The sequence below is a fragment of the Salarias fasciatus genome, chromosome 17 (assembly GCF_902148845.1).
Source record: "Salarias fasciatus chromosome 17, fSalaFa1.1, whole genome shotgun sequence".
NCBI lineage: Eukaryota > Metazoa > Chordata > Actinopteri > Blenniiformes > Blenniidae > Salarias > Salarias fasciatus.
In genome coordinates this window covers 16,476,958-16,504,163 of record NC_043761.1, presented here as the reverse complement: position 1 = coordinate 16,504,163, position 27,206 = coordinate 16,476,958, and the positions used below count along the sequence as shown (strand labels likewise).

Genomic DNA, 27,206 nt, shown 5'->3' with positions numbered 1-27,206 from the left:
AAGGTACTGAGGGCGTCTGGCAGTGAAGACTGTCCGCCGTGCGTCCTGTTGAGACGGAGAGGAGACGATAGACTTTGATCATGATGAGAATCAGCTTTGTCTGACATAGTGACTGCTCCAGCAGTCTGGACTGGACCAGGACCTGCTGACAATCAGACGATGATGAATCCAAGAAGCCCAGAGCTGGGACCGGGTTTGGACAGAAGCCCAGACGGTTCTGATGAGGGAAGTGTGAGCTTCTATCGAGGTTGGACCGACTGGATTTCTTTTTTTTAAGTTCCTGCTGTCCTGCCGGAGCAGCGAGCCGCCGAGGCTGAATCTGGACTCGTCTGCAGCTCCGTTAAAACAGAGGAGTGAGACACCGGGCCTCGTCCCTCAGTCAGCTGGTCGTCTCTCTGATGAGCCAGTCCAGCTCAGGGAACCGGTCTCCTTACGTGGACTAAGAGGACCAGGGTTTTGACGCAACGCAGCCAAAGCTGCATTTTAACAGCTTCTGACAGCCGGACAGACGGCGAGGGAGGAGGACAGGAGGACAGGAGGACAGGAGGACAGGAGGACAGGAGGACAGGAGGAGCATGGAACCACTACCAACACTCACACACTCACACACACACACACCTGGATTACCTGTCATCCAGCCTGCACTGATGGCAGCCATCAGGAGTCTTCTCTCCGTCAGTCTGCCCTCATGCTGTTTTCCCATCAACCCCCTGCCGGGGTTTGGACCTGCTGCAGTTTATTTGTTTAAATTAGACACATTTCTATCTTCCTCCATTTTTGAAAATGGATCCTCGAAATCCTCGAAAACATCAGTTTTCTTCAAAAGGCCAAAAAACTCCAACATGCAGGTCAAAACTTTCAGAAAGGATCAGCTGAAAGGAAGAAGACATTATTCTGCTCAGCAATCAAGGAACAACAGCATCCATCCATCATCCATCCATCCATCATCCATCCATCATCCATCCATCCGTCTGTCCATGTATACATCTATACATCCATCATCCATCCATGTATACGTTTATCCATCTACCATCCATTCATCCATCTATCATCCATTCATCCATCTATCCATTCATCATGTATCATCCATCCATCCTTCATTCTTCTTTCCTGTGTGTCTGCCTCACTGAACCAAACAGCAGCGCAGCTTCTGCAGTGTGATCGTCTTTCCTCTGTATTTCCTCTGAATAGGTATTTTCTTGCCTGGGTTGGTTGGACAGGTGTAAACATGGAGCTCTGTCCATGAAGATCACATGACTCACTTCTCAATGAAGAATTTCTGAATTCCCTACTAAAGCTGGACTGTGGAGCTCAGAAGCCAAACCAAAACATCTGAATGTCAAGCCAGCGTGGTTTTGGTCGTCATGATTAATTTTTAGTTTCAAATGGCAGCCGTTTAATCGAGTGCTGCCTGGTCTCCTTACTTTAAGTTCATTCCAGCCGTCCCGTCCCATCTGTGTCTCCACTGATTCATTTTCCCGGCATAAAAGTGCTGTTAAACACATGGTGGTACAGGAAACGGTAGAAATGCTCATTTTGTTGGAGGAGAGCAGTTCAGTTCTAAATGAACTGTCCTCTATTTGTCTCTCTCTATCCTCTAATGCAGGGCTATTCAGATAACTTTTCACAGGTGCCAGTTCACGAAACTTAGGAAAAATAAGTGTCCACCGTGACTTCTTCTCCTGTATGTGGATTTGTAGCAGATACATGTTTACAGCACACTGCCCCCTGCAGGTTCAGGGTGGTCGAGCTGCAGGGAGTGCATAAAGCACTCGGGTTCTCTAATGGGGATATTACAAGAGGGCAGGAAGTCTCCTCTGGGTCTGGCTCTGCAGGAAGTCTCCTGAGTCTGGTTCTGCAGGAAGTCTCCTCTGAGTCTGGTTCTGCAGGAAGTCTCCTCTGAGTCTGGTTCTGCAGGAAGTCTCCTGAGTCTGGTTCTGCAGGAAGTCTCCTCTGAGTCTGGTTCTACAGGAAGTCTCCTCTGAGTCTGGTTCTGCAGGAAGTCTCCTGAGTCTGGTTCTGCAGGAAGTCTCCTCTGAGTCTGGTTCTGCAGGAAGTCTCCTCTGAGTCTGGTTCTGCAGGAAGTCTCCTCTGAGTCTGGTTCTACAGGAAGTCTCCTCTGAGTCTGGTTCTGCAGGAAGTCTCCTGAGTCTGGTTCTGCAGGAAGTCTCCTCTGAGTCTGGTTCTGCAGGAAGTCTCCTCTGGGTCTGGTTCTGCAGGAAGTCTCCTCTGGGTCTGGTTCTGCAGGAAGTCTCCTGAGTCTGGTTCTGCAGGAAGTCTCCTCTGAGTCTGGTTCTGCAGGAAGTCTCCTCTGGATCTGGTTCTGCAGGAAGTCTCCTCTGGGTCTGGTTCTGCAGGAAGTCTCCTGAGTCTGGTTCTGCAGGAAGTCTCCTCTGAGTCTGGTTCTGCAGGAAGTCTCCTGAGTCTGGTTCTGCAGGAAGTCTCCTCTGAGTCTGGTTCTGCAGGAAGTCTCCTGAGTCTGGTTCTGCAGGAAGTCTCCTCTGGATCTGGTTCTTCAGGAAGTCTCCTGAGTCTGGTTCTGCAGGAAGTCTCCTGAGTCTGGTTCTGCAGGAAGTCTCCTCTGGATCTGGTTCTTCAGGAAGTCTCCTGAGTCTGGTTCTGCAGGAAGTCTCCTGAGTCTGGTTCTGCAGGAAGTCTCCTCTGGATCTGGTTCTGCAGGAAGTCTCCTCTGAGTCTGGTTCTCATGTTCCTTCCTGTTAGGAGAGTTTGTCCTCTTCTCCCTGCTGGTTAATTGTATCTCTCTTTAAATCCGTCTTCAGAGGACTGTGTTGGATTCAGTTCTATAAAAATCAGATTGAATTTAAATCGGCGGGGGTCCTGTTCCGTCCTTCGTTCCCGTCTCTCCTGCTGCTGCTCAGATTTGCTTCGGATCTTCTTTTCTTGTTTTTGAACAGCGTCTGCGGCTCGAACCCTCTCATCTGCAGCCATATGCTGAGTAATACTCGATGCAGGGTAGGAAGTCTCTCCGGTTGGCTTCTGCTCTGCCTCCTCGCAGTGAACCCGTTCATCTCTTCCCTATCAGTATCTCCTGAGACGAGAGCTCCGGATCGGCCGTCCATGGTCTCAGCTACAAAACACAGCTGGTGGAGTCGGCACTGAACATCAAACATGAACTCTTGTGCCATTTCCAGTCAGTTACTGATAAAACGTGAGGAGAACATCCAACAGGTGACTTTACAGCAGGATTAAAATGTAAACGTCAGACCTTCTCCCAGTGAAACAGAGCTGCTCGTTTCTGAATCCTCTGAGGCTATCACTGAAGCTGTAGAGCAAAGTGAGCTTTGGTTCCTCCCACTCCGAAGACCTGATCGGTCCTCCATCAAGACTCCATCATCCTCCCAACCAGCTCCTGCTGGAATCGCTCTGCAGCTGTGGAACTGAAGCCACACAGGAGTGTTTCAGGATGAAACACAGCTGGAGCCACTAGAGAGCTGTTTTCATCTTTCAGGACACGTCGACACCGATCGTGGAGTCTGAGGACGCAGAGCCAGAAGAAACACCGCCGGCAAGAAAACACAACCGGAGGTTAGAAATAGTGCACAGTTTATCTGGAGTGAGATTCTAATGGCGGCTGAAGCTCGTCTGACAGAGTAGCTGTGAACTCACCACCAACGGCTGACTCTTTTAGAATGGGCAGCAACAGGGTCAGTTCTCGTCAGTTCTCAATGCATTGTGGGCCGCGGTGGCCAAGCTGGACTGAGTTCTGAAGGCTCGGTGCCACCAAAACCTGTCACGGTCCAGCATATCTCCAGCTCTCCCTCGTCACACACGGGGGATCTATCTGATCTGATCTGATCAGCTGTAATCTGAGAATGAAGCTCCTCCTGCAGAGAGCACTGATAAAAGAGAGGTCACTGTCCCAGAATGCACTGCAACATGACATCACCCTTTAGAGCCGTGATCGCTGGCGTCCAAACCCAAAACCCAGACGTCGGAATGTTGGTGAGCGACGGAGGCATGCACCCGCCGACTGGCGGGGGGGGGGGGCGTCAATTCGGGGTGCGTGCATCTGCTCGAGGGCCCGAGGTAATGCGTCCGTGCGTGCAATGGAATCCTCTCGCGGGCCGGATTGGACGGTTCGGCGGGCCACATTTGGCCCGCGGGCCGCTAATTGCCGACCCCTGTTATAGAGCATCATGAGTTTCCTGAGTTGTCTTGTATTTCCTCTGTGTGGCTTTGCTATAAGACAGAGTGAAAGTAAAACTACTTGAGTAATCTTTGGGCCTTTTTACTGATGAACAACACACAGTAAAACTGAAGCTTCCAGACATGCTGAATCAGCAGTGGCTCCATGAGTGCATCAAACAAGCGAACATCCATGAATAAATCCGGATAATCATGTGTGTGCAGGATTTTACTGTTCTTCATGAAACCGTTCATCTTCTTGTGATGAAGAAACAAACAGTCAAAGTCGAGTCCAAGGACACATTCAGCAGCTTCCAGAAGTCATTTCACGAGGCTGAGCAGTTTCCATGGCGATGGCCTGCCTCTCGTCCCTCACGCTGTGGCCCATCGCTGTGTTTGGTTCACTGTGTTCAAACAGACCGCAGCAGCAGCGCTTCCTGTAATGCTTCTAATTTTCAGCCCGCTGTGACGACTGGAGGTGTTGGTGTTGAAGCAGCCTCCATGCAGCCCGGCAGTACGGCGGCGTCCTGGATTCCTCTGGAGCTACGCTCACTCTCACACAGCTTCAGGCTGGTTCCTGGTTCCTGGTTCCTGGTTCCTGGTTCCTGGTTCCTGGTTCCTGGGCATGGCGGGGTCTGAGGCCCGGGTCTCAGTCAGCTGTCTCGCTCTTCAGCTCCACTCCAGGTCGGACCGCTGGCCTCAGAATGCAGGTGGAGCGTTCACAAACAGCCCTGACCCCCTTCCTGAGACCGACCGCCACACTGCAGTCCAGCAGCCAGAACATCCAGAGTCCAGCAGGAGAAACCAGTCTTCACACAACGCTTTAGTTCACTGACACACAACACGTCAGGTCAGTTCAGAAAACTATTCAGAAATCCTGAAATAAAACCGTCAAACTGCCAACAAGGAGCTCGTTCATCGGTTTGTTCTGAGTGTGTGTGTGTGTGTTCTGTTTGAAGTCTTTTTTTTTTGTGATCAATTTTTTATTCACTTTTGCATATTTTTACAATGATACATTGATTTACATTGCTTGTATTTTTATCCCCGTCCCCCCCTCCCTCCTCCCCTTTTCCCAACCAGACACCCTCACACCCACCCCATGGGACATTAGAAGACTGTAAATGATGGCAAAATAATAAAAATAAAACAAGTAATAATAATAATAAAAAAAACAAAACTAAAGAGAAAAAAAAACTAAAAAAATGTAGGGAAAAAAAAAAAGAAAATTAAGAGTTATGGCAGATTATTAACAGAACATTTGAGAGAAAAGGGTAGTCCCAGCCCACCCACCCCTGGCTGTCCAGGCATTGGAACAATAACAATAACCTTTTCACATAGATACAAAAAACCTAATACTGCTAATTTCCTCCGTCATTGACATCCACAGAAACAGCTCTTCATACATAGAATTAAGTACATCACAATAGGAAACAAAAAGATATTATGGCAGTGTGTAGTATGTAGCAAATTGCTTGTGGAATGCAGAGGTTACAATAGTGCCTCAACAGCAGAGTTAATTCTAGACACTACATTAGACCAGCATAAAATATTTGAGCTTTTGGCTCCATGAATCCGAGCTGCTGATAGTTCCAGTTGTGCGATTTCTTTGAATGACCGGAGCCACTGCCCCACACTCAGAGGTTGTCTTGTTTTCCAGCGGCATGCAAGCATCTTTTTAGCAGCTGTAAGACCAGCTAGAACATGACGGCGTTGATTAATGGTTAGTTTCAGATTTGTTGTGTCATTAAGTAAGAGAAGCCTCTGTGTGTGGGGTATATGGATTTCCATGATCTTTGATAAAACATTAGCAACATTTCTCCAAAGATCATAAACCTCTGGACATTGCCACACCATGTGGAGGAAAGTGCCAATGGTATTGTCCGTGCAGAAATCACAATAAGGACTGTCTTTCACCTTCATCATGTGTAATCTCTTAGGATATAAATAAGACCTGTGAATAATTTTATAGTGAATCATTTGGTGGTTTGGGTTTCTGGATGACAGAGAAATATTAGACCAAATACTTGTCCAGTCCCACTCAGTTTGATCTTTTAGCTCTGATTTCCAGAGTTGCTGAATGGGCAGATGCTTGTATGATTCATTAGTTATAGTTTTATATAGATCAGACACAATACCATAGCGTTTTTCTCCACTTAAAATGGTGTGGAGGGGATGGTCTTCAAGAGCACATCCCCATGGGACGCCATGGGCACACATAGCTGCTCTGAGCTGCAAATAGAAAAAGAAGGATGTAGCAGGTAAATCATAGGCTTTCTGAATATCCTGAAATTCTCTTAATCCACTTTGATCAATTATGTTGTGTAGCGTAAAAACACCTTGGCGTTCCCATGGGGAAAAAGCTATTGGTTTCTTGTCTATTGTTAACAGTTCGTTATGAAAAATTGGAGATTGCATAAAATATTTGTCGTTAACTTTCATAAACCGATTAACTTTGTGCCAAACCATCAAGACATGGGCAATAATAGGGCCATATTTGCATTTTGCTGCCTTGGTGGGTATATTAGAATACAAGAAATACTGCAGATCATAGGGCTTTAGTAAGGTCTCTTCTATTGGTCTCCATGATACTGGAATAGAGGGTTTGAACCATAGAGTAAATGCACGTAATGTAAAGCACCATGAATACCATTCAAAATTAGGAAGACTGACGCCACCTGATGATTTGAAGCGATGTAATGTTGAAGCTTTAATTCTTGGCTTCCTTTTATTCCAGAGATAAATGCTGACAATAGAGTGTAATTTCTTCCAGAATCCTTTTGGGGGAGTCAGAGGCAACATAGAGCTTAAGAAGTTTATGCGAGGTAAAATATTCATTTTTATGACTGAAAAGCGAGACTGAAAGGATGTTGGAAGGGAGCACCAACGATTAGAGTCATTTGTAATAGAGTTTAGAGTTTTGTTAAAATTATTCTTTGCCACTGCGTCTATAGTGGGATATATGGAGATCCCAAGATATTTAAAGCTTTTGACAACTGGGATTTGTGAGGGTGGCAGATTGGCTGTGGTGTCACTCAAGGACATCAGAGCTGACTTCATCCAATTCACTTTATATCCAGAGATTTTCTGTTTGAAGTCTTGTGGATTTACATGCTGCACATCTTCAGGCTGCTTCCTTATTCTTGCTTTAATCAATACAGTGAAACCAGGAGGGACCAGGGACCGAAGCCTTTCCTCCTCCAGGTGCTCTGATCATCCAGCGTCTCAGTCTCTTGTGTTGATCGTTATCCAGCAGATCGGCACATGGAGAGAACTGCTGCCAAAACTCAACAGGGAGCCGAAAACTCTCAAGGACAAGAGGGAACACCGACAGAACAGCCTGCAGCAGTTTACTGTTCTACCTGAACACCACTCTGCGGGTCAGGTTGGGTGGGGAGGGGTGGGGTTGGATAGGGTCGGTCAGGTCAGCTCAGCTCAGGTTGCATTGGGTCAGATTGGGTCTGGTGGGGTTGGGTGGGGTCATGTTGGGTCAGACCGGGTTGTGGTGGATGGGGTAGAGTCAGGTTGGGTGGGGTTGGTCTGGTCAGGTCTGGTGGGGTTGGGTGGGGTCATGTTGGGTTGGGTGGGGTCAGTCAGGTCAGGTTGGGTCAATATGGCTCACCTTTCTGAGCCTCCCCTCATGATCCAGGTCAACCTCTGGTCCTGGTCGATGACTCAAATCACAAAGTTCAGTGTGTCCCTCATCCTGCTCAGCCTGAACCAGCCCGACTCTTCTCAACTTCGGTCTTCTTCCTTCAGCACCTTCCCAACAGTAAAACGTGTTTCTCTGATTATCAAACATGTATCTAGATGACCAGCGCCATGCAGACAGCCAGGGGACTCAGACGGGACTGGGACAGGACTGGGACAGGACTGGGACCGGTCTGTCCACCCTGCTGCCCTGCCTGCTGACCTTTATCCGCCCTCTCTGGACTCACGTCTCCCCCCCTCCTGGCCTCCGGTCGATATTCCGGATTGCTCTGGACCTCGGGGGACGCGCTTTTGCTGGAACGAAGTGTGTGTGAGTGTGTGTGGGCTCTCACATGTTCAGAGTCTGCTCCGGTGTTTGGACGGGTAATTAAAACTTCAGTCTGAGATTTACAGCCAGACTCCCAAACACTGACAGAGCTGCTTTTAATTAAAAGAAGATGTAGTGCAGTGCTGGCGCCCCCAGCTCTCTCTGAGAACATCCCTCCTTCAATACGTCCTTCACTCCGTGTTTTCATTCTGACGGGAAGATGTATTCCATGCATGTGAGCGTGCATGTGTGTGTGCTCAAACATCCTCAATGAGCACGCCACAGATCCTGAAAAAGTCCGAGACAGTCAGGGACAGACGGGTTCTGTCCACTGTGTGTCGCAGCGTCCCTGTCCTCCCTGCCTCTGTCCAGGCTGAGCCGCCTCCCTCTCCACTCTGTGAACATTGATTTATTTTAATTTTCCACAGAAGAGATTAGTGTGAGTGTGTTTCCTGTCGGGGTGGCCTCTGATATGAGAGGATGAATTATTCATTCCGGCGTCTTCCGTGGATTTTCCTTCAGCGCCACGCCGACCGGAACAGCAGCAAGCAGAGACTAAGACCCATTCTCTAAACCGATCTTTATTCAGAAGAAACAGAAACTCCCCTCTCAGTTCCTTGGTGGTTAAATAAAAGAGTTTGCCGCCGGGGGACACGGACCAGAGGGTGAGAAACACACGTCCTGATCCGAGCGGCGGAAGTTTGTGGACATGGTCTAAAATCCTCCTGGAGAAACCCGGCTGCTCCCCAGATCCCGAGCCGCTCTGATGGAGTCCATGTGGACCAGGAGGTCAGCAGCAGTCCTCGTGGGGGGGTCGTGGGGGGGGGGGGGTCCTGACGCTCAGCGGTTCAGATGAAGACCAGACCACGAGACTCAGACCAGCTTCAGACTCTGCTGACACTCTAGAGTCAGACTGTTGGCATTTTTAACACCACAGTGGAGCTCAGAGCCGCTGAAGGCAGCTTCACGAAAATCCCCGTCTCAGTGGAGACGCTGGAAAAGTTGCTCCTGATCCTGGTCCTGGTCCTGGTCCTGGTCCTGGTCAGGCCCAGCAGACGGACAGTCAGGACAGTGTCCCCCTCCTGATGTCAGGACTCTGTCTCTTCCTCACTAGACTGACCAGTTAAACCTGGACCCTCTTGTTGTGGACCGGATGAGTCTGAACCGGTCTTGATCTTGGACTCTGTTGCTGTAGCAGCCAAGCTGTGAGCCAAACGAGTCCTCTTCCTGTTTCACCAAACAAGCTTCAGCGAGAAACCTTCTGAGGATTCATCCTCTCATTGGCTCAGAGAAACGACCCGGCATGTCCCAGAGCTCACCAGATGTTCTGTAACACATCCGTCAGAGTTGTGGAGGACCCAGACAGAAGACCAGGACGTGTTGGTGTTGTGCTGGACGGCGAGCAGAGGACGTCGTTATTTCATCTCCCTGCTGAGGATTCAGAGCAGCAGCTGGCCTCAGGACCGATTCCTGCATCTGACCCCGGTTTAGAGCAGGACGTCTGACAAAAGAACAGGTTTCCTTCCCTGTGTGTGTGTGTGTGTGTGTGTGTGTGTGTGTGTGTGTGTGTGTGTGTGTGTGTGTGTGTACTCCCCAGCCGCCTCTCCTCTGGTTTATGTCTCCTGATGTCTCTTCATGATTCTCCTCTCGGTGACGGTCTGGATTAAAAAGCAAAGTCAGGGATGGACATTCAGGGACAGTCCAACACAGGACGCCTTCAGACTGTCTCCAGGTCTGCAGGTTCAAACAGATGACGTTACTTCAGCTGTGCAGCACGAGCTCCTGGTGTGTGGAAAATGTGTGTGTGCATGTGTTCTGGCTGCGTCAGCCGCTATGAAACCAGAAGTTAACGCACGTCAAATTAACATTAAGAAGTTCTAACAAATTCTCATTTTGTTCATTTTTTCTCCATAAGGAGGTCAGCAGCCATTCACCGCATGACAAGAACAGAAACTCTTCCCAGCAGGAAGCCACTGCCATCTGAAGCGCTGTCCTTGGTGCTGAAGATGACCGTGGGTCTATACTCCAAAACTCACTGCCTCTGAGATGACGAATAGATTAAAAAAACATCAACAGATGAACACAAGTCACACAAACAGCAAGTGACGAACACATGAACAACAAAAATGCATAATGTTGCCTTTTTTTCTACAACGAATAAATGATCTCATCTTAACGAGCAGCTCAGAGAAATGCAGTAGATTCTGCAATTTTCGATATGATCACCACCACTTCAGTAATGTACACTACCGGTCAAACGTTTTAGAACACCCCAATTTTTCCAGTTATTTATTGCAATTCAAGTCACTCAAGTCCAATCAGTAGCTTGAAATGATCCAACGGTAAGAGGTGAACTACCAGAGGAGAAAATAAAAAGTAAAGTTACCCAAAACTGAAAAACAGAGTAAATTTCAGAACAATAACACAAAATGGGTTAACGATTGATAGCTGTCCTGCAGCAGCGGAGGGAGACCAAGCCTTAAAAAGCTGGTGCTACTAATTCCTACAGGTGTTCCAAGTTTACTTGATTACTAACAAGCCCCTCTGTCAGCATAGAAGCAGTGTTAGAACACAGTGTGGTACCAGACCCTCGTGAGCATCAGTTGAACAGTGTTGTACTGCAGAAAGTAGGGTGTTGCCACAGAAATGGCAAGAAAAAGGCAATTAACAGTGAAGAGAGACAGACCATCATGACACTGAAAAATGTAGGTCTTTCCTACAGAGAAACTGCAAAGAGAGTCAAGGTGTCAGTGAGGACAGTTTCCTTCACCGTCAACAGGAAGTCAGAAACTGGGGCAAACTTTGACAGGAAGAGGTCTGGCAGACCCAAAGCCACAACTGAATCAGAGGACAAGTTTCTGAGAGTCAACAGTTTGTGATAGGCGGCTCACAGCTTCAAGCACAGCTTCACAGTGGTCGTAGTAAGAAAGTCTCTGTTTCTACTGTGAAGAGAAGACTTGGAGCTTCGGGTTCGACTGGACGAGCTGCAGCAAGAAAACCACTGCTAAGACGTCAGAATAAGACAAAGAGGCTTTTCTGGGCCAAGAAGCACTGCCACTGGACTACTGAAGACTGGAAAAAGGTATTATGGACGGATGAATCAAAATTTGAAATCTTGGGTTCATCAAGAAGAATCTTTGTACGGCGGAGAGCAGGTGAAGGAAGCTTCCACAGTGTGTGGCTTCAACTGTCACACATGGAGGAGGAAGTGTGATGGTCTGGGGTTGTGTTGCTGGATCCAGGGTTGGTGACTTGTTCAGAGTGAGAGGCTCCCTGAACCAGAACGGCTCCCGCAGCATCCTGCAGCGCCATGCAGTACCCTCTGGGATGCAAGATAATGACCCTCTTCTGAGGAGACGTGCTGAGCTGCTAGCTGACGGGACTTCAGTTTCAGGCGCCACAGTGTTGTTGTTTTTACCTTTGTCATCCTCGGAAACATTTAATTTAGATTTTTTGAAAACACTGCCTGTGAAAAAATCTGCTATTCTCTTCTGCTGCTGCCTGCCATTGGTGTCGTTTGATTGCGAAGAAGCTGCTTCCGGGTGAGGGAGGAGTCTCAACAAACAATTTAATTTCTTTTGAAATAGATTTTTCCACATATCCCCGGCAGCACCCCCCTTCCCGCGTGAGTGCATCAGCCGCTGTGAAACCAGCAGCTAGCACACATCAGCTGCTATGAAGTAAATGTTTCAGGTGGTCTGGATGAGCGCATGCTCCGGTCTGTAGAGGATTAGAGGACCTCCGTCCTGTCTGTAGAGGATTAGAGGACCTCCATCCTGTCTGTAGAGGATTAGAGGACCTCCTTCCTGTCTGTAGAGGATTAGAGGACCTCCTTCCTGTCTGTAGAGGATTAGAGGACCTCCATCCTGTCTGTAGAGGATTAGAGGACCTCCATCCTGTCTGTAGAGGATTAGAGGACCTCCATCCTGTCTGTAGAGGATTAGAGGACCTCCTTCCTGTCTGTAGAGGATTAGAGGACCTCCTTCCTGTCTGTAGAGGATTAGAGGACCTCCTTCCTGTCTGTAGAGGATTAGAGGACCTCCTTCCTGTCTGTAGAGGATTAGAGGACCTCCTTCCTGTCTGTAGAGGATTAGAGGACCTCCATCCTGTCTGTAGAGGATTAGAGGACCTCCATCCTGTCTGTAGAGGATTAGAGGACCTCCATCCTGTCTGTAGAGGATTAGAGGACCTCCTTCCTGTCTGTAGAGGATTAGAGGACCTCCTTCCTGTCTGTAGAGGATTAGAGGACCTCCATCCTGTCTGTAGAGGATTAGAGGACCTCCATCCTGTCTGTAGAGGATTAGAGGACCTCCATCCTGTCTGTAGAGGATTAGAGGACCTCCTTCCTGTCTGTAGAGGATTAGAGGACCTCCTTCCTGTCTGTAGAGGATTAGAGGACCTCCTTCCTGTCTGTAGAGGATTAGAGGACCTCCTTCCTGTCTGTGGAGCAGTTCCAGTCAGTCTTCCCCTAAGGAGTCAGCAGACTGGGAGGAGCCTTCTGAATTGACGGATATGTCAACATGTCCTCATCAGATCAGTCCTGCGGCTCCGGGGACAGGTCTGCAGCTCTGGGACAGGTCTGGGGACAGGTATCTGGGGACAGGTCTCTGGGGACAGGTCTCTGGGGACAGGTCTGGGGACAGGTCTCTGGGGACAGGTCTGCAGCTCTGGGGACAGGTCTGGGGACAGGTATCTGGGGACAGGTCTCTGGGGACAGGTCTGGGGACAGGTCTCTGGGGACAGGTCTCTGGGGACAGGTCTGCAGCTCTGGGACAGGTCTGGGGACAGGTATCTGGGGACAGGTCTGGGGACAGGTCTCTGGGGACAGGTCTCTGGGGACAGGTCTGGGGACAGGTCTCTGGGGACAGGTCTCTGGGGACAGGTCTCTGGGGACAGGTCTGGGGACAGGTCTCTGGGGACAGGTCTCTGGGGACAGGTCTCTGGGGACAGGTCTGGGGACAGGTCTGCAGCTCTGGGGACAGGTCTGGGGACAGGTCTGGGGACAGGTCTCTGGGGACAGGTCTGGGGACAGGTCTGGGGACAGGTCTCTGGGGACAGGTCTGCAGCTCTGGGGACAGGTCTGGGGACAGGTCTGGGGACAGGTCTCTGGGGACAGGTCTCTGGGGACAGGTCTCTGGGGACAGGTCTCTGGGGACAGGTCTGCAGCTCTGGGGACAGGTCTCTGGGGACAGGTCTGGGGACAGTCCTGCGGCTCAGTCTGCTGGCACAGCAGCCAGTCTCTTGAAGAGACTCTTATCGTGACGTCTGAGAGGACAGGAAGGACACTTGAGACTGATCCAGCGGCTCGCTGCCGCTCAGCTGACAAATGTTGACTTTCCAGAGTCTCCTCTTGGTGAGAGAAGCCGGATTAAATTCAAATAAAGAGCGCTCAGGTGAATAAAGAGGGTTTCCCTGAAAAGCTGCTGCTTCACCTGGAGCCTTGCCAAACGGGGAGAAAGAAAGAAAGAAAGTCAAACTCTCCAAGTTAAAGAGAATTAAAGAGTGAACAGCTCCAATGACAGCTAAGTTCTCTCTTCTGATCTGTAGTTTTAACATGCATATACTGATTTTGACTCACAATAATATTAGGTAATAATATTCTCTTCTACTCAGACAGCACAAAGGGTTTAGGATTTTACTCATTTCAAATCTTTTGTTTTGGATTTGAAGAGAGGCTCTTTCTGTATTTTTGTTGAGGTTGCTGCTGCCCTGAAGGAAGGTACGATCAGATTCTGAACCTGGTCAACACACCGATCATCTGATCTCTCAACCTTCTTATCAGCCCCAGACCAAAACAAAAGTCTCTTTTATCAGAACTGAATACAGAATCCAGCTCCGTTTGCTGCTGTTCATCTGCAGCTGCAGACTCTCAGCTGATTTAATCTGGATGAAAACTTTACAGCGACTTTAACTTTTATTGTCATGCTTGAATTTCAGCCTCAGTTTTGAAACGTGTGACTTTCACGAAGTTAAAGGTGCAATAAGTAATTCATTCAATTTAAGATAACTGAAACCGTTCCTATTGGTCAGCTGGTATTGCAGAAACATTCCTGGTGACCAGTGGTTCCCAGAGGGAGTGCTCATCAGGAGTCCGTGCAGCTTGACTTGAAATGTCTGCAACTGTGACCAAATTCAAGGTCTTTATGTAGCTCCATTTGTAGATGTGATGGAGAGCAGCTCCGAACTGAGAACAGCTCCAGCACCTTTAAACCACAGTCCGTCTTTATCTGGTTGCTAGTGTTTGGCTGCTGTCCTCTCACGGCTCCGCCTGGAGGAAAAGGAGAGAGTCTGAATCCATGAGCGCAGACTCGGGCTCATTGCTCTGTTGCCTCTGGGAACTCTTCATCGCTGCGTTCAGCTGCTGTCAAAGAAATGCAAAGCTCAGACTCCAGGCAAGACAGAAAACAAGAGGAAACGTGATACTCCTGTATTCCACTTCATCAACAAAGCATCAGACTGGTCCTTCGAGTTGCTGCGATCGGAGATCAGTTGCTCCAACGGAGACTCCGTCCTCAGCAGTTTAAGCTGCGATGTGTGTCTGCAGAGTGAAACTCAGAAGCCTGTGAACATTTCCTTTATTGACATGTTAAATCTAATGAAGACTTCGCAGCAGCAGCTCAGCACTCCATTACCACACGTCTGTGGTCGTATCAGGTCAGAGTTCAGCTCAATCCAAAGGTCACCGATTGAATTATTTTACCACAGTTCAATCAAACACTCATTATTTATGCACATGAAGAGAGTCTGGTGCCTGAAAGCTCTCGTCCAGTCAACAGACCAGGAGATGGAGCTCTGGTGTGACGGTGGTGAGTTCTGCAGCTCCAGAGGTTCCTGCAAAAACCGCTGAACCATACTCTGAAATGACTAACAGCATCCTGACAACAGCTGTGGTCAACAGAGCAGGATCTGAAATGGAGTCTGACAGAACATCCTGCTGTACTGACCCATCAAAACCTGAACTCAAGGCAATACTCACCTCAGAGGTCAGGTCTGGACCCTCAGAGTCAGGTCTGGACCCTCAGAGTTCAGGTCTGGACCCTCAGAGTCAGATCTGGACCCTCAGAGGTCAGGTCTGGACCCTCAGAGTTCAGGTCTGGACCCTCAGAGGTCAGGTCTGGACCCTCAGAGTTCAGGTCTGGACCCTCAGAGTTCAGATCTGGACCCTCAGAGGTCAGTTCCCAGTGTGTTTCTTACTTGTGCAGCAGAACCGACAGCAAAACTCTTTCTCTCTCTCTGACCTTGACCTTGACCTTGGAGCAGCAGTTCCAGTCGGTGCACCGGGGCTTGAACCCCCCCCCCCCCCCCCCCCACAGACGACAGCACTGTAACTGCTAAGCTGCTCCACCAGTCTGGGTCAATGATGGATGGATTTCACATTAAGAGCGTTTTCTCGGCTTCCGCTCATGAGTTTGTTTTCCCTTCATCCACAGAACACGGCAGGATCAGTAACTGAAGCTGTGAAGTGGTTATTCATGTGAAACCAGCTTTGTCTCCTAAAACAAATTTGCTTTGGAGATCGGGTGTGGAGGCTGGTTTCTCCGCTGCAGCAGTGGAACCTGAAAGCAGCTGCAGCTCACGGTGAGCGGAGGTCCAGCTATCCGGCGTCTGATGTCAGGAAGACAAACAGCACGTCTGAGGAATCCCTCCTGTTTATCAGCTCATGATGGGATGACCTTGGCGCCACTCCGGAAACGTTCCCAGAGTGAAACGAAAGGCGGCCGGCGGCGGCAAATAGAGACGGACGAGGCTGGGAGGGGCTCGTTACTCCGGTCGCTCTGGCATTATCCCAGCGTCGCAGAATCACACGCCGCTTCGTCTTCCTTGGCCTGGCCGATCGTCTCCATTCATCAGCGCACCGGCGGCAAAATGAGACGACAAAACACAGATGAAAAATAACCGCAAACAAAGCGTTTCCTGGAAGACACGACGCTGTGTCTGCAGAGCCGAGCATAGGAACTCAGACTGGAACACCCCCACCGGCTCAGAACAGAAGCAGGAGAGAAAGAATCTACGGAGAGAAACTCCGAGCAGCTGTGTGGACACGAGAGCAGAACAGGAAGTGGACGTGCCGAGGCCCCATGCGCCCTTCAGACTGAACGATGCTGCTGTGGTTCAGGGATGGTGACCCCCCCGCTGAGCGATGGTTCCACTGGCGCTCTTTCAGGAGGGGACCCCAGGACGGCGGCGGCGGCGGCGGCGGCGGCGGCGGCGGCGGCGGCGGCGGCGGCGGCGTTACACCAGCAGCCTGCAGATGAAGCACAGGGAGTCGGAGTCATGGCGGCCCTCATGGAGCTGGCCTGGGCTCTCATAGAGCCTCCAGCATGTGGGTCTCTGCTGTACAGAGGTGGGGCTCGTTAGCGGTCCTGGAAAACCTTCACTCCATCCATCAGTTCAGACTCATGACACACACTGCTTTATCTGAAAGAATGCTGGCAGATGAATGGATGAATATCAGCAGCAGCAGCAGTGACGGCCGGTGCTGCACACCGTCAGGACAGCCGCTGCTCTGCTCTCTGGCACACAGTGAACCGCAGCAGTAAACCTGCTGCTTTCTTTAATCTGGGTTTCTTCTGGTTTACAGAGACCGTCGGTGTGAGTAGACCAGTATCCAGACAGAGTGTGTATCGGTGTGTGTGGCGTACGGCCTCCTGCCTTGCTCTGAAGCCCCTCAGAAGGATCAGCTCCCTCCACCTCAGCAGAGTAAAGCAGCCTCTGAGTGATGAAGACTCTGCCGGGTGGAGGGCCGGCTCAGAGGGGGGCTTCACCCCCGTGCTGATGGCTTCGTCCGGGCCGGGCCGAGGCGGGTCTGGAGAGGACGGGCAGATTCCAGCCTCATCAGCTGCACAGTGAGCCACTACCGTCCAGACCCCTTCAGAACCAGAGACACTGGCTCAATGAGGCGATTCAACGATGTCTTCTGATAAACAGAATCCTCTTCCTGATGGACCGTCCCCCCTGCTCCCGGGTGCCTGGACCTGGACCAGCACTGGGACTGGAACTCCTCAACTCTCAGGTTTAAATATCTACGTCATCTGCCTGAGTGTGAAGTTCACCTTTGGAGGGGATGGTGGTAGATCCTGCAGAACCCTCCAGGTCCAGAACTCTGGTAGATCCTGCAGAACCCTCCAGGTCCAGAACTCTGGTAGATCCTGCAGAACCCTCCAGGTCCAGAACTCTGGTAGATCCTGCAGAACCCTCCAGGTCCAGGCCTCCAGCAGCAGGATGCTTTCTCCTCCAGGACAGCCTGTCCTCCTGCGGCCTCCGTGGCGAGACGTTCACCAGGAAGCCGCTGGCGTCTGACCGCAGCCGGCAGGCTTCCGGAAGCGTCTTGCTGCCTGTTCCATCATGAGGGGGAGTCCAGGCCTTCCGGCTGGAGGCCCAGGCCTCACTGACACTCACTGACGAAGCTGGTGCCAAATTACCTGCATGCAAACCTGAAAAACTGCATGATGTTATTCAGAAAACTCTCCTGAACGACAGGAGGATCGGTTTGTTCCAGGAATCCTCTGTCAGGTTTTCCTGTCATGTGTTCATCATGTGTTCATCATGCGTTCATCATGCGTTCATCATGCGTTCATCATGTGTTCGCCATGGTGTATTCATGAATGTGTGTTGCTCTGTGGCCTGGCACTGAGATTAACAGGGACGTGATGTGAAACGCTCTCTGGCAGAAGCAGCTGCTGTTAGCTGACTCCTCTGAGGGGAACCAGCAGAAACCTTTGAGTCTTTTGGGAACCATTTCTTGCTAATCCGTGTTTTCAAAGCGAGCCAAGCGGAGCAGTTATTGTTGGATAGAGAAGGAAAAACAAAGGGATCAATAGCCCTCAGTCTGCAGCAGAAATAAAATCCTCAACACCAAACGGCAACGATTTTACAGCAGAAAGCAGCTCTGCTAATGAAGAGTCTCACGTCTGTTTCCTCTGCCTCTCCGGAACAGAAAGCCTCCTTCATTTGCTGGCTTGATGGTCTCATTGATTACTGCGGCGCCGGCTGGTCAGGAGGCCTTCACCCTCAGACCCGAACCTGCTGCTGGGATAAACCAGGACCCCACAGGAGCAGGTCAGACATGAAGGACTGGCAGGCTTCAGACACTGAGAACCCAGTGATGACCAGAGACAGGCCTTCTTCTAATGTGCTAACTTGATTGGTTACGCCCAGTAGGAGGGGCTTAACAAAGACAGGGCAGCCATGTTGGCTTGTCTCTGCAGCTGGTCTGTTGGACGGAGTGGGTCAGCAAGTCAAAGTACAAATGCAGGTCCTGAGAGGGCTGGTCTGAGTGGAGAACCGGGCTGGAGAACCCGGCTGGAGAACCCGGCTGGAGAACCCGGCTGGAGAACCCGACTGGAGACGCCGACTGTCTCTGTGGCGTTCTGCTGGCGTTCTGCTGGTGTTCTGCTGGTGTTCTGCTGGCGTTCTGCTGGTGTTCTGCTGGCGTTCTGCTGGTGTTCTGCTGGTGTTCTGCTGGCGTTCTGCTGGCGTTCTGCAGACGTTCTGCTGGCGTTCTGCAGGCGTTCTGCTGGCGTTCTGCTGGCGTTCTGCTGGCGTTCTGCAGACGTTCTGCTGGCGTTCTGCAGGCGTTCTGCTGGCGTTCTGCTGGCGTTCTGCTGGCGTTCTGCTGGCGTTCTGCTGGTGTTCTGCTGGCGTTCTGCTGGAGGAAGGAGCTGAGGTGGGCTCCAGCCAGACGGAGGACCTGGTCTGGATCCGTCAACACGTTGTTCTTTCTCTGTGTCGTCTGGAGGAAGGAGCTGGAAGACCTCAGGGAACATCTCAACCTCAGCTGAGTCTGGAAATACTTTCTCTTTCTTCATTTCTCGACTTTTCCAGTATTTTCGTTTCACCCCTGGGATTTTAGAGCAGTGAGATGAACAGTCTATCTCGGTTACAACAGACTATATTTGTTTGAAAGAACACTGTCCGTCTCCTTTTGGTGCTCAGTCCTGGATGAATCCGGGTTAGAACATTCATTCAGTGTGTTTTAAAGACACTTTAAAAAGATTCAATCCTTCATTTTCTCATACAAACACCAAGCTGATAGATATATTTGGAATTGATTAATTCAGAATAAACCAATCCTCAAGTAAAAACGCCATGAGACTTCTGGAGAATCCCCTTGGTTTTCATCACGATTATTCAGAGAAACAAATCTGACTCCAGATCACATCTAGAATTCAGTGAAGTGAACATTAATGTCCAAACAAACTGCTTCTGGTAAAAACATCATGGAACATATTGTGACTCGTTTACTCGTTAACATTGTAAGTGAAGGAAAAACCTGCTGCTCCGGTGTTTTACTGTCAGAATTTTGTGAAACACTGAAGACCATGCAGCTCTCCTGTCGGTCCACTAGTTGGTGCTAGAACACAGACATTGACATGGACAGAACGCCAAGCTGGATTGTTGTTACTGTCAACTCTAAAAATATGTAGTCCAGGAGAATCTGGACTGGAACCAGGACCAGGACCAGGAGCAGGAGCAGGACCAGGAGCAGGACCAGGAGCAGGAGCAGGACCAGGAGCAGGACCAGGAGCAGGACCAGGACCAGGAGCAGGACCAGGACCAGGAGCAGGAGCAGGACCAGGAGCAGGACCAGGACCAGGACCAGGACCAGGAGCAGGACCAGGACCAGGACCAGGAGCAGGACCAGGACCAGGAGCAGGAGCAGGACCAGGAGCAGGACCAGGACCAGGACCAGGACCAGGAGCAGGACCAGGACCAGGACCAGGACCAGGACCAGGACCAGGACCAGGAGCAGAGGTTCAGGACCAACAGCAGAGCGTTGACTGTCTACGAGTGAAGCCTGAGTGGTTTTAAAAAGTTGTTCTCAGACTCAGAGCAGCAAATCCCTAGAATTCAACAGTTTTGCATTTTCATTTCAGAATGTTCTGTGAGCAGGGCTTTAGAAGTATTTTAATAATTCTCTCTTCCTCTTTGCTCATGAGCTTTGAAAGTTACCAACCCAATCTGAGTTCATCTTGGATTTGTAGTGTGAGAGAAGTGTGAATGAATGAATGAATGAATGGATGAGAGAGGTGTTTCCTCATCTGGAAAACAGATGTGACTCTACCTGAACCCAGGACCGGTCGGTGGTCCTCTGTCCTCCTCCTGTCCTCACTGGGTCCAGCATTCAGCTCCCTGACTGGAGGTCAGCTGCAGGTGTTCCACATGATGGCCTGAAATGCCGGAGTGCTGGAGGAGGATGAGGAAGAGTCTTCGGATTAAGAAACTCATCTTGCAAAGTTTTCCTTGAAGCGAGCATCCTTTCCCCAAAACAGAAAGGCAACAATAAAACAGGCATCCAGCAGACACGGCTGGAGCTCAAGGTTCCCTCAAACACAAAGAAAGTGTCTGTTAATATGAGACAAAAACTGTTTCTGATTCAGTTTCAGGGTTTTTGATTGATGTCAAATTACAGCCGTCAAATTTGGGAACCATGCAGGAGGATTCTGGGAAACTTCAAATTCCAGCTCATGGTGACTGACGGCTGGTGGAAAATGAGGATCAGCGTTCAGACCTCCACCCTGGACACCATGAGGCCGCTCTGCTGCTGCTGCTGCTGCCGGGACCAGAAACACCACTGACACCCTGAAAGCAGCAGAAGCTCAGAGACGCTCACCCCCTGCGGTGCGCCGGACTCCGCCCTGATCCTCCATGGGCCAGGCTTCACCTGAGGAGCACACCTCTCATCTCAGCAGGACTCGCCCGGTGAACAGAGGCTCAAGGAAAGCTGGAACCCATCCTACTGTTCCATCCTGCACTTTGATACTGACTGAATAATAAACGACGGAGAGCCGGACTCGGCGACGCTGCTGATTCCTCTGATATGAGAGGATGAACCGCCTCCGGCGCCGCGTCTTCACAGCAACGCCGGTTTATCAGCGAGGACTGTTATCGTGACGGCGTCTGGAAGAGGCGTCCTTATCTCTCGCTCCACATTGGTGAATCAGGGAGCGTCGCTCTGAAGGGCCTCACCCTCCTCTGGGCTGCTGCCGGAGTCCAGGGAGGAGACAGAGTCTCCATGTCCCCTCAGCTGCTGCATCCTCTCTGCACTGAGCTGCTGTCTCTCCAGGTCCGGGTCCGGGTCCAGGTCCTGGTCCAGGTCCAGGTCCTGGCCTGAATGCACATGTTGTGATTGTTCATATCCTCAGCAGCAGCTTCCTGGTGGGCAGAAGAACAGAATCCTTCAGATGTCTTCGGTCACACGGCGCCGTTTCTTCCTCAAGGAACAAAGAAACAATTTAGAAAAAAAAAATCTACTATTCCTTCCTGTGTCCTGCTTGAAAATGGGATTCAGTGTTTCTGCTGTGGATTATGAGGCTCTGGGCACAGCGGGCCAACCGCCACTGAACAGCAGGTCTGAGCTCTGGAGGTCTGGAGGTCTACTGGACTGGAGTCCTCCTGGTCTGGAGGTCTGGGGGACTGAAGGTCTCCTGGTCCTGGTCACAACTATGGATAACTAATTAATCAATAAGGAATTTTGACTTAAAGTTAATAATCTCTGGCATTCCATCCATCCTCCCCCCTCCCTCCTCCATGCTCAGGGTTTCAGGGTGTAGTGCTCAGCAGGTGACCAGTCCGTCACTGATGGCCGTAACTTCATCAGATTAGCAGCATCAGACTGATCTATGTGATAGATCTATGTGATCGATAGCCTGAGTGAACGGTCGCCACGGTAACGCTCCACCGGTCAGCGTGCTCTACACCCAGAGACATGTTGCACCACAACAGCGATATGAACAGATAAAAGACACAAAACAAGAGAAAAGAGAGAGAGATGAAAATAGCAGAAACTGTTTAAATGGCTGAAACTGTTCAATCCTGTTGATCCAGAAATGTTCCTGAATGTACTGATAAGTTTCAAACCGTTCCAGTAAACATGGTTGATTTTCTTTTCATAGGTTTCATTTTTTTAGTGATGGGATGGTATCATATTTTCTTCCTCCAGATGCATCAATCTGCTCATAAAGAGAAGAAAACGAGTCATTATTGCCTGAGTTAGCAGATGATCAAATCAAGACAATCTGTGTTTTTATTTCCATCCTGAAGTTTCTTTGCCCTGTAATGAGAGTGGAGTCAGCTGGATGTGGACTGAAGGTCAGGGAGCTCTGCTGGAGGGGAGTTTGACTCTATTCACACTGCCTTTGTTTCCCTGCTTCTTGTTGGTATTCAGCTCTTTGAACGTCCAGTCCTTCAGCAGCCTGGTGATACACTCCTCTCCTGTGTGAGCGGAGCTTTCTTCATCACTACGCACTCCATGAATGAATAAAAGATGAGCAACTTTCAGAGTTTGTTTAGTTTCCTCAACAGACTGAAAAAAAAAGATCTAAAACTGTCCCAAATTAGAAAAGGTGCCGCAGCACCAGGAGCTATCAGTGTTACAGCAAGATACAAGCTACGAGCTCCAGCGAGCAGGAGCTGAGAGGAAAACCCCTGAAGAGACCTTCAAATGACTGACAGGCTGGAAACATGGTGGAGTTCACACATCAGGCTGGCTGTTGGAAATGTCTCATCACAATAACAGCAGATGAAACTGATCATTAATACCGCCTGTACTCTGCACGATCTTTTAAAAATGTCTGATATTTTATTAAAAAGAATAGAGACAAACTCGCCAGACGTCCCATCCACTTTTACACAAGCTAGGTTTTAGTAGAAGTTCAGTCCAACATGCTGCAGAGGGCCTGTGAGCAGCTGGCACACACTTTACCTTCAGTCCAGAAGTTTATTATGAACTTGATGCTCTTTATTATTGCTGTTGATGCTGTTTTGATTCAGAACTGATGTCTAGCTGTTGATCACACCTCGACCCGACAGTATTTCTCAGTGTGAGTCAGTTCCAGTGTTTTGCTCTTCCTCCTCTCCATCAGGTAAATGAGGGACTGAGCGTCCAGATGTTTGACAGTCAGTCCTTCCAGTTTCAGCTGAGCAGCTTCACCACTCCCACATGAAGACGTCCAGTCAGTGGAATCTGATTGGCCCTCAGAGGAGCCGCTGTACTGCTGCTTGTTTGAGGCTGAGGTGGAGGCCGGTTCCCATTAACGGCCTCCAGCTGTGGACGAGCTGAGCCGGCTGCAGTTTTCTGTCCACCGGCTGTTTGACAGCGGCCGAGGCAGAGGCCAGCTTTGTGGCGTGCTGAGCTGGGATGTGTGAGGAGCAGCTCAGAATCCACAGGCTGCCGCCCACCACCGCGCACAACAAACACAAGAAATCAGCGCTGAATTCTAAACACCTGTGAAAACTGATGCTCCAACTCCACAGCATCACCTGCTGAGTGCTGAGCTGAGTGCAACGGTCTCAGTCCTCAGGGGCGACCGCCAAACCGTCAGCTCATCAGTTCACCAACGCTCCGCTCTCTGCCACCCTGGAAATGAAATGCTAATGAAGGCGTAGCTATCGCAGCGAGCCCATCCTAAAGGGCAGCTCCCTGAACTGATCCAGTCCAGATTGGTCTTTAGGGGCTGCAGCCTTAAAATGTGATTGGCTGAGCATGTTGGGACGACACCTCGGTCCAGAGTCTGCCTGCCTTCCAGTGGTTTACATCTAGAGTTCAGCTCATCGGTTCACCTCACATTTCTGCTGAGTTCCATCAGAACACTGTGATGAAGACCGGATCAGGCTCAGGATTCAGCTGGAGGAAACTGAGAGTCTGACTGGTCAGAGTCAGTTTTGTTTAAACTTAAGCTGCTCTACATCTCCTCTATAGTGGCTCTACAGCTCCTCTATAGTGGCTCTACATCTCCTCTATAGTGACTCTACATCTCCTCTATAGTGGCTCTACAGCTGCTCTATAGTGACTCTACAGCTGCTCTATAGTGACTCTACATCTCCTCTATAGTGGCTCTACAGCTCCTCTATAGTGGCTCTACATCTCCTCTATAGTGGCTCTACAGCTCCTCTATAGTGACTCTACAGCTCCTCTATAGTGACTCTACATCTCCTCTATAGTGACTCTACAGCTCCTCTATAGTGACTCTACAGCTCCTCTATAGTGGCTCTACAGCTCCTCTATAGTGACTCTACAGCTCCTCTATAGTGACTCTACATCTCCTCTATAGTGACTCTACATCTCCTCTATAGTGGCTCTACAGCTCCTCTATAGTGACTCTACAGCTGCTCTATAGTGACTCTACATCTCCTCTATAGTGACTCTACATCTCCTCTATAGTGGCTCTACAGCTCCTCTATAGTGACTCTACATCTCCTCTATAGTGACTCTACATCTCCTCTATAGTGACTCTACATCTCCTCTATAGTGACTCTACAGCTGCTCTATAGTGACTCTACATCTCCTCTATAGTGGCTCTACAGCTCCTCTATAGTGACTCTACATCTCCTCTATAGTGACTCTACATCTCCTCTATAGTGGCTCTACAGCTCCTCTATAGTGACTCTACATCTCCTCTATAGTGACTCTACATCTCCTCTATAGTGACTCTACAGCTCCTCTATAGTGGCTCTACAGCTCCTCTATAGTGACTCTACAGCTCCTCTATAGTGGCTCTACAGCTCCTCTATAGTGACTCTACAGCTGCTCTATAGTGACTCTACATCTCCTCTATAGTGACTCTACATCTCCTCTATAGTGACTCTACATCTCCTCTATAGTGGCTCTACAGCTCCTCTATAGTGACTCTACATCTCCTCTATAGTGACTCTACATCTCCTCTATAGTGACTCTACATCTCCTCTATAGTGACTCTACATCTCCTCTATAGTGACTCTACATCTCCTCTATAGTGACTCTACAGCTCCTCTATAGTGGCTCTACAGCTCCTCTATAGTGACTCTACATCTCCTCTATAGTGACTCTACATCTCCTCTATAGTGACTCTACATCTCCTCTATAGTGACTCTACATCTCCTCTATAGTGACTCTACATCTCCTCTATAGTGACTCTACAGCTCCTCTATAGTGACTCTACAGCTCCTCTATAGCGACTCTACAGCTCCTCTATAGTGACTCTACAGCTCCTCTATAGTGACTCTACAGCTGCTCTATAGTGACTCTACAGCTCCTCTATAGTGACTCTACAGCTCCTCTATAGTGGTTCTAATACAGAGGAGCCATAGAGTCATGATTTGTCTGGAAAATTATTCTTAAAGAAATGTTAAAACATTGCATTATGGAAAGAGGTGGGCTCATTTGCTCAGTGAGTCGTTGCTTTTCGGTGTCGGTAGAAGAACCAGAGAACCCTTCCAGAGGATCCAGATCAGGAAGCATCTGAGCCCCACTGTGAGGAGGCGGGGTTCAGAGGAGTGGATGGAGAGAGTGCCTCTGGCAGAGCTCCTGTCTCATTCATCCAGAATCTTCACCTCTCAGCGCGGCTGCAGCTCAGAGGGAACCGGGAAGCGTCACCTGGCCTGGTGGCGGAGCTGCGTGGCAGACTCCTCTGCTGGCAGACTCTCAGGCTCTAACTCAGCAGCCCTCCTGCTCTCCTCATTGTCGCACCTTCTATTTTACATTTCATGGGCTTTTATGCCTCATTTCCATATCGGGCTGTCAGCACCCAGCTGTGACAATATTCCCATAATTCTGCCGTATTATGACTTCCCGAGGTGTCATCCTGCCTTAAGTTTCTTTGCCGGTAATTAATCCGTCTCCCAGGTGACCCGTTTGAAGCTGAGCCGCTAACGGCCTCGTCTGCCAGGATTCAGATCTGGTTATGAAACCGCAGAAACAAACACTCCGTCTCACACTCATTCGCTTCCTGCCATGTTTGGCACAGACCTCATGAACGCCGTCAGCACGCCGCTCGATAAACGCCTTTGATATATTGGAGCGCTGCCGCTGTTTGACTGGAGTGTGAGTCAGCCCAGCGCGCTCGCCGCCGTGGCTCCTCACGGCTGGCGTCCCCGCCGCTCTGATCTTGCCGTGCCCTCTAATGTCCGCTTGGTGACAAATGAACCTGATGAATCAGTTCCAGAGCTCCGGCGTTATCTAAGGCGAGCCGAGGGTGGCTGGAGGTCGTGGGGAGTCTGAGGCGGCGCCCAGAAGTCATGACGAAGGACGAGCGATTCATTCTGATGACTCACATCTAAAGGCTGAGGAGGAGGAGCAGCCCCCCAGCTGCTCGGCACATTTCCACAGAAGCTCAGGACTGAGTACGACTAGCAGAACCAGGCCGCCTGTCAGCACCAGCCTCACAGAGAGTCCAGGCTGTGGACCATCGTCTTCCAACAGGACAGGCTGAGGAGGTGGCTCGCTGCCACCTCTCAGCCTGATTCTGCAGGTTTCTCCTGCACACACACACACACACACACGCACACACGCACACACACACACACACACACACACACACGCACACGCACACGCACACACACACACACACACACACACACACACACACACACACACACACACACACACACACACACACACACCTTGGCCTTGGGACACCAAGCAGTTGGTTTGCTCAGAGAGGCCTGATAACGTCACATCATGTGAGATGATTTCTCTCTGTGGTTTTCTCAGGTTAATCAGCGTGTTTCATTCAGTCTAGATGGTGGTGTTTCACTAATCTATTAAACCAAAATAATAATAACCTCTTGAATGATATAATTATTAAAAACCAAAATAAACTCCTGCATAGAAAGTCACAATATACCTAAAATGATCGGCTCTATTTTTAATCCTTATTGGACAACAACACAATACAAAATATAGAATATCGTTCTGAATGACTTTTCTGTTTGAGAAAATCCCATTTCTTTTTTTCCCCTGTGTTATCAGGTAAACAATGAAACAGCTTTCACCGAGAAAAAGAGGAACCCTTCAGTGGTTCCTCAGAAAAGCAGCACTTTGTGGGCAGATTAAAGGGGCTCACACATCTATTTGTCAGGTGTTATTTTCTCCAGGAGCGCTTGTGAGCGCAGTCTCCCGGGGATTACGTCTCCAGAAACAAATTACAGCTGTATTCTGTGTAAAGCGTCAGTCAATTCAAATGTATGCCTAACAGAGCTTTTCATTTCAATTTCATTTCATTTATAACAACAACAGACTGAAGGCGCCGTGTACAGTAGAAAACACTGAGCAGCAGGAGGGGAACAC

At 49.7% G+C, this 27,206-nt stretch overlaps 1 long non-coding RNA gene across 1 annotated transcript; it reads left to right on the top strand.

Annotated features, from left to right (window-relative positions):
* Positions 1-4,017: 4,017 nt before the first annotated feature.
* LOC115404109 (uncharacterized) lies at positions 4,018-22,236 on the top strand. The gene is made up of 3 exons (XR_003933301.1): positions 4,018-4,144; positions 5,785-5,789; positions 22,225-22,236. It is a non-coding gene; the product is annotated as an uncharacterized LOC115404109 (long non-coding RNA).
* Positions 22,237-27,206: the final 4,970 nt, after the last annotated feature.